The sequence below is a fragment of the Somniosus microcephalus genome, chromosome 17 (genome assembly GCF_052327205.1).
Source record: "Somniosus microcephalus isolate GS21.2 chromosome 17, FLI_Smic_1.0, whole genome shotgun sequence".
In the NCBI taxonomy this organism is placed as follows: Eukaryota; Metazoa; Chordata; class Chondrichthyes; order Squaliformes; family Somniosidae; genus Somniosus; species Somniosus microcephalus.
The window spans coordinates 31,218,073-31,225,498 of NC_141003.1; the positions used below are offsets into that span (position 1 = coordinate 31,218,073).

Sequence of the window (7,426 nt, forward strand, 5' to 3'; positions counted from 1 at the left end):
CTCATTGTATCTGTGCTCTGCTACTATTTATGGCTGTCTCAGAAGTTGAAATGGGTAGCCTAAGTCTCCTGTGAGTCATCTGTGCAATTGTCCTTCTCCTTAAAATAATCTTAGTATGGTGGATTACCTTAAAATGAAGGCATCATCATTGCTGCCTGGGAAGCAGACATTGACTTGTATGTGTCCGATTTGATAGTCACAGGCAACCTACACATTAAAAAATTGGAAGAATTTGGGGCTGAAAGTCAACTTCAGCGGGGGCGCAAGACAGGCAGTAGAGGATCGGTCGCCCATTATACACCCTGCCCAAATTTCCTTTCCGCTGACATCAATGGAAAAATCCAGGCAAGAAAGTACAAAAACAATAAACCAAACACTTTAAAATGCAGATCTCAGAAATTCACTGTCAATGTCCACTTTTGGAAATACTCACATGAAAAATCCAGCTGGTTCCTCTTTAAGCAATCTTGTGACCTCAGCCAGTCTGATTCTCATCAGCCATTTTCTATGGCCGAGCCGAGTACAAGGGCATTCCCCACAAGAAAAGCAAAGAATAGCATTTAATCACATTATAGTGCCATTGAAATTGTTTTAAATATAAAAATTAAACTCTTACCTCCAGTCATCCTTACCCAGAAAGCCGCATCTACAAGCTAAGGTGGAATTTTGGAGGAAAGCTCCCTTCGCTTCACTAGCGAGGCCAGCTCCTGGAATCTGACCTCCAATGGCCAATGCAGAACGGGAAACAATGCTGATTTTTAACACTTGAGGGCTCAGAAAAATCTGTTTGAGATTGGCCAGAAATCTCTCAAATTCATACCACGAGTACGTCAATCCTCTGTGAGGTGTTGTTGGACACTGTGGACCTGATAAGCACATACCTCAAAATTGGAAACATTTCATGTGCTGCCTATAGACACATGGTGCTAAACCAGAGAGGCAGAACTAATTATTCTATTTGCATCACAGTAAAATGTCCTTGTATTCTGAAATGTGATGCAAGCTCACTTTTGGCACATACAAGCAGAACAGATTTTAGCCTGTGTTTGCATGATCTTAAAGCCAACTGCTGCTGTGCATTGATACATTAAAGCACTAAAAAGACCATGGGCAATGTTTCACAAGGCAGTTATTTTTTTATATATTATAGAAAACAGTAATTTCTAAAATTTAAAATTTAACTGTCATTGCTACATCCAGTGCAACCTACACATTTAAATTTCTCATCCCTGATTTATTTATATATATATATGAGGAAATTTTCCAACTTAGCCAGACACACCCATTGAAATCACATCAACGATGGGTATACTGATATAATTCACATTTATTTGTGGATTTGCAACTTTAAAATATGAATTTCTGATATGGTGAGTGCTCTTTTGAAGTTAGCAAACTGAATTTGAATTGTGTTCCTATTGGAGGTGGGGCTGCCTCAGTTCTTTCCGACTTGCTGCACTTCAAGTCAATCACAGCAAGCCTCTCCCCTCAGTACAGCCATGTAAATCTGGTTTCTTCCTGTGTTATTTTGAACTTTGCAAAGTTTAGCCAAGGCTATGCTCCCACAGCTGTTGAAATGACACTGGCCCCAGCTCCAGTCCCAGTCCCAGTTCTCAGCCTTGGCTCTGTCTCCAGACCCATGCCCAGGCCTAACCTCAGCCCCCAGTCCTAGCCCCAGTTCCGGCCCCAGCCTGCTTTCAACAGATTTCTTTTTGGTTCAGGTGCTCACTGACATAAATGAAATGTTTTTGTCTAGTTTGAGTCACGGTAGATAAGGAGTTTTTAAAAAACAGCTACACATGGAAACCATGTCCCAGCCTAAGTCAATACAAAAGTTGCAAGGACTACTGTTTGTTGTCTCCAGGCAGTTGGCTTGCAAGAGGAGGCAATTCACACAGTTTAAAGAATGAAACATTCTCTGGTACCTTGGTCAGTTTTGTGTCTCACTGGCAGCTACTTTTTAATTTAGCTAACTGTTATTCCACTAAATTAAGGTCCAGTAATTATTTTAGAGTATTTAGCAGCCTGGATTGTTCAAATCAGATAGTTGGCCTGGAACTTACGACAAGACTAAATCAAGCCAGGTAGCTCCTGCAGTTGGGTAGGAATGTAAGTAATGAACAGCAATGTATATAAAAGTAAAAAATGTAGATTGGTATGGACAACCATATTTTCCTTATTTGAGGAGTTATCAAGACCCAGCATCTACTACACATATATTCATGTTATTTGTATTGTGTTCACCTATTGTTCAATAAAATAATTTGCCAGTTAAAGCCTAAAATGAGGTCCGTCACTTCCCAAAGACAATAGAGTCATAGAGTTATACAGCACAGAAAGAGGCCCTTCGGCCCATTGTGTCTGCACCGGCCATCAAGCCCTGTCTATTCTAATCCCATTTTCCATCATTTGGTCCGTAGCCTTGTACACTATGGTGTTTCAAGTGCTCATCTAAATGCTTCTTGAATGTTGTGAGGGTTCCTGCCTCTACCACCCTTTCAGGCAGTGAGTTCCAGATTCCAACCACCCTCTGGGTGATAACGTTTTTCCTCAAATCCCCTCTAAACCTCCTGCCCGTTACCTTGAAACTATACCCCCTGGTTATTGACCCCTCTACTAAAGGGAAAAGTTCCTTTCTATCTACCCTATCTATGCCCCTCATAATTTTGTACACCTCAATCAGCTCCCCCCTCAGCCATCGCTGCTCTAAGGAAAACAACCCCAGCCTGTCCAGTCTCTCTTCATAGCTGAAGTCCTCCAGCCCAGGTAACATCCTGGTGAATCTCCTCTGCACCCTCTCCAATGCAATCTCATCCCTCCTATAGTGTGGCGACCAGAACTGCACACAGTATTCCAGCTGTGGCCTAACTAGCGTTTTGTACAGCTCCATCATAACCTCCCTGCTCTTATATTCTATGCCTCGGCTAATAAAGGCAAGTATCCCATATGTCTTTTTAACCACCTTATCTACCTGTCCTGCTGCCTTCAGGGATCTATGTACATGCACGCCAAGGTCCCTCTGATCCTCTGTCCTTCCTAGGGTTCATTGTGTATTCCCTTGCCTTGTTAGTCCTCCCAAAATGTATCACCTCACACTTTTCAGGGTTAAATTCAATTTGCCACTGTTCTGCCCCATCTGACCATCCCTTCTATATTGTCCTGTAGCCTGAGGCTTCCCTCCTCACTATTTACCACTCCACCAATTTTCGTGTCATCTGCAAACTTACTGATCATACCTCCTACATTCATATCTAAATCATTAATGTACACTACAAACAGCAAAGGACCCAGCATCACTGGACACAGGCTTCCAGTCACAAAAACAACCTTCGGCCATCACACTCTGCCTCCTGCCACTAGGCCAAATTTGGATCCAATGTGCCAAATTGCCCTGGATCCCATGGGCTCTTATCTTCTTGACCAGTCTCCCATGTGGGACTTTGTCAAAACCCTTACTGAAATCCATGTAGGCTACATCAACTGCACTATCCACACACCTAGTCACCCCCTCAAAAAATTTAATCAAATTGTTTAGACATGATCTCCCCCTGAAAAAGCCATACTGACTGTCCCTGATTAATCCCCACCTCTCCAAGTGGAGACTAATTCTGTCCCTCAGAATTTTTTCCAATAATTTCCCTACCACTGATGTTAGGCTCACTGGCCTGTAATTCCCTGGTTTATCCCTACTACCCTTCTTGAACAACGGTACTATGTTAGCTTTTATCCAGTCCTCTGGCACCTCCCCTGCGGCCAGAGAGATTCTGAAAATCTGTGTCAGAGCCCCTACAATCTCCTCCCTTGCCTCACACAGCAGCCTGGGATACATCCCGTCAGGGTCTGAGGATTTATCCACTTTTAAGCCAACTAAAACTGCTAGTACCTCCTCCCTCTCAATACTAATTTGTTCAAGTATATCACAATCCCCCTGCCTGATTTCTATGCCTATATCGTTCTTCTCCATAGTGAACATAGATGCAAAATATTCATTTAAAACCTCACCTACATCTTCCGGCTCTACACACAGATTGCCACTTTGGTCCCTAATGGGCCCTACTCTTTCCCTGGTTATCCTCTTGCCCTTAATATACTTATAAAACACCTTGGGATTTTCCTTTATTTTGCCTGCCAGTATTTTTTCATGCCCCCTCTTCGCTCTCCTAATTTGTTTTTTAAGTACCCCCCGCACTTTCTATACTCCTCTAGGGCTTCCACTGTTTTTAGTCCTTTGTATCTGCCAAAAGCCTCCCTTTTTTTCCTAATCCATTCTTGTATATCCCTTGACATCCAGGGTTCCCTGGGCTTGCTGGTCCCACCCTTGACCTTTACGGGAACATGTTGGAGTTGTACTCTCTCTATTTCCTTTCTGAAATACTCCCATTGCTCTGATGTGGATTTTCCTACAAGTAGCTGATCACAGTCCATTTTGGCCAGATCCTGCCTTATCATATTAAAATCGTCCTTCCCCCAATTTAGAACCTTTATTTCCGGTCCATCGTTGTCCTTTTCCGTGACTACCTTAAATCTCACCGAATTATGGTCACTGTCACCAAAATGCTCTCCCACTGACACATCTACCACTTGCCCGGCCACATTCCCTAGAATTAGGTCCAGTACCACCCCCTCTCTTATAGGAATTTCTACATGCTGGCTCAAAAAGCTCTCCTGGATGCACTTTAAAAATTCCGCACCCTCTAAGCCTTTCACACTCTGACTCTCCCAGTTAATATTGGGGTATTTGAAATCCCCTGCAATTATTACTCTATTATTTCTACACTTCTCTGAGATTTGCCTACATATCTGTTCCTCTATCTCCCCCTGACTGTTTGGGGGCCTATAGTACACTCCCAGCAAAGTGCTTGCCCCCTTTTTGTTTTTAAGTTCCACCCATATGACCTCATTAGAGGAACCTGCTAAGTTATCATCCCTCCTTACAGCAGTAATTGACTCCTTGATTAATATTGCTGACTTGTTTTTTCCTCTATATTTGGCTGTGCATCACCCCCTATTGTAGCTCCACTCTGTATCCCATCCCCCTGCCAAGTTAGTTTAAATCCCCCCAACAGTACTAGCAAACCTCCCCGCAAGGATGTTGGTCCCGTTCCAGTTCAGGTGCAACCCGTCTGACCTGTACAGGTCCCACTTTCCCCAGAAACAGACTCAGTGATCCAGGAAACTAAAGCCCTCCCTCCTGCACCAACTCTTCAGCCACGCATTCATCTGCTCTATCCTCCTATTCCTATACTCACTAGCACGTGGCACCGGGAGTAATCCAGAGATTACAACCTTTGAGGTCCTGCTTTTTAATCTGCTACCTAGCTCCCTAAATTCTTGTTGCAGGACCTCATCCCTCTTTCTACCCATGTTGTTGGTACCAATGTGAACCACAACCACTGACTGTTCACCCTCCCCCTTCAGAATGCCCTGCAGCCGTTCAGTGACATCCTTGACCCTGGCACCACAGAGGCAACATACCATCCTGGAGTCACATCTGCAGCCACAGATTGAAAAGGATCCTGTAGATGCACAGGATAGATCCAGTAGCTAAAGAAAATCTAAGGAAAGGTTTTTTCTTTCATATCCTGGCACACTAGCTCCACATTTTGTACTCTGTAAATGTTTTTTTTAAGTTGGAAAGAAAGAAAGAATTTGCATTCATATAAGTGCCTTTCATGTCTGTGGGACGTCCCAGAGCGGGACACAGCCAAAGAATTACTTTTGAAGTTCAGCCACTGTTGCAATGTCGAGAAACACAGCAGCCAATGGGCACACAAAAAATCAGAACTGTGTTTATTGACAGAACGGATATGTTTGGGAACACAGTAATCCAAGCTGCATTTGAACTTCCCAGTGCAGAGAAGACTGCAACGTGAGCAGTTTATACAGTAGATCACTGTCTCAGGTGTTGGGTGCCTTGGACAACTATGTGGAAAGAGGCAAATAGCCAAGTGTTGCAATAACCACAGCAAAATGGTGAATAGTGATGATTCTGTCTTCCATTGATTGGGAGCTCAGCCATTAGGAGTAGGAAATAGCATGCTGCTGCAGAGCTTAAAGAGCCAGGCATTATCAGAATTGTTTTGGCTGCACACAAACAAATTCTTTACCTAAAAATATCAGTGAGGTCAACTTCAGGGCAGGAAGCCCCTGCTTCTCAGATGCAGCTGTGGAAGTACTGCTGGAGGATCTGCATTTGTACAATAATTATTCTTCTACAAAGGCAGAGCTGTGTTTAACTTGCCCAGTCCTTTTAAGGCCACAAAGTCTAATAGCTGCAACAATGTGCATCTTGAGGCCAATTACAGATTCATTGTGGATCCACAGTGAGGAATGTACCATCAGAGCCCAGTATCCAGAGTGAGGAATGTCCAATCGGAGCTCGGTATCCACAGTGAGGAATGTCCAATCGCAGCTCGGTACCCACAGTGAGGAATGTCCTATCAGAGCTCGGTATCCACAGTGAGGAATGTCCTATCAGAGCTCAGTATCCACAGTGAGGAATGTCCTATCAGAGCTCAGTATCCACAGTGAGGCATGTCCTATCAGAGCTCAGTATCCACAGTGAGGAATGTCCTATCAGAGCTCAGTATCCACAGTGAGGAATGTCCTATCAGAGCTCAGTATCCACAGTGAGGAATGTCCTATCAGAGCTCAGTATCCACAGTGAGGAATGTCCTATCAGAGCTCAGTATCCACAGTGAGGAATGTCCTATCAGAGCTCAGTATCCACAGTGAGGAATGTCCTATCAGAGCTCAGTATCCACAGTGAGGAATGTCCTATCAGAGCTCAGTATCCACAGTGAGGAATGTCCTATCAGAACTCGGTATCCACAGTGAGGAATGTCCTATCAGAGCTCAGTATCCACAGTGAGGAATGTCCTATCAGAGCTCAGTATCCACAGTGAGGAATGCCGTATCAGAACTCGGGATCCACAGTGAGGAATGTCCCATCAGAGCTCGGGATCCACAGTGAGGAATGTCCTATCAGAGCTCAGTATCCGGGTGCTTTGTGGGTGTTCACTCTCTTAAAAGTCTTGCTCACGTCAGCCACGGAGATTGAGAAGACCTGGTCGTCCTGAGCCGCGGGCGCCCTTGTAACAGGCCAGTTGTTGTTGGCCTCAAACCGGGCGTAAAAAGTGTTAAGCTCGTCCGGGAGAGAGGCATTGCTGGGCATGACACAGCTGGGTTTCCCTTTGTAGTCCGTAATAGATTGTAGTCCACTCCACATCCTTCGCGAATCTGAGCTATGATAGTGTGACTCCACTTTATCCGTGTATTTTTTTTTGCATTTTTGATGGTTTTACTTAGCTCGTACTTTGATTTCTTGTACTCATCTATGTCCTCATAGCACGGATATCGCCATTTACCCATGGTTTCTGGTTGGGAAATGTTCATACAACAATCCTCGGAATAACGTCATCTATGC

General features: G+C 44.1%; 1 long non-coding RNA gene across 4 annotated transcripts in view; it reads right to left on the bottom strand.

The window, feature by feature from the left end:
- Positions 1–5,171, bottom strand: part of LOC147105612 (uncharacterized) — a 556,421-nt gene extending 551,250 nt beyond the window's left edge. For 2 of the 4 annotated variants that reach the window (XR_015081529.1, XR_015081531.1), the window contains exon 1: positions 434–5,170. This is a non-coding gene — a long non-coding RNA (uncharacterized LOC147105612). Of the gene's footprint in view, positions 1–433 lie in introns of all 4 variants that reach the window. The other 2 variants (XR_015081530.1, XR_015081533.1) reach the window with 2 other exon arrangements.
- Between the last annotated feature and the right edge of the window lie 2,255 nt (positions 5,172–7,426).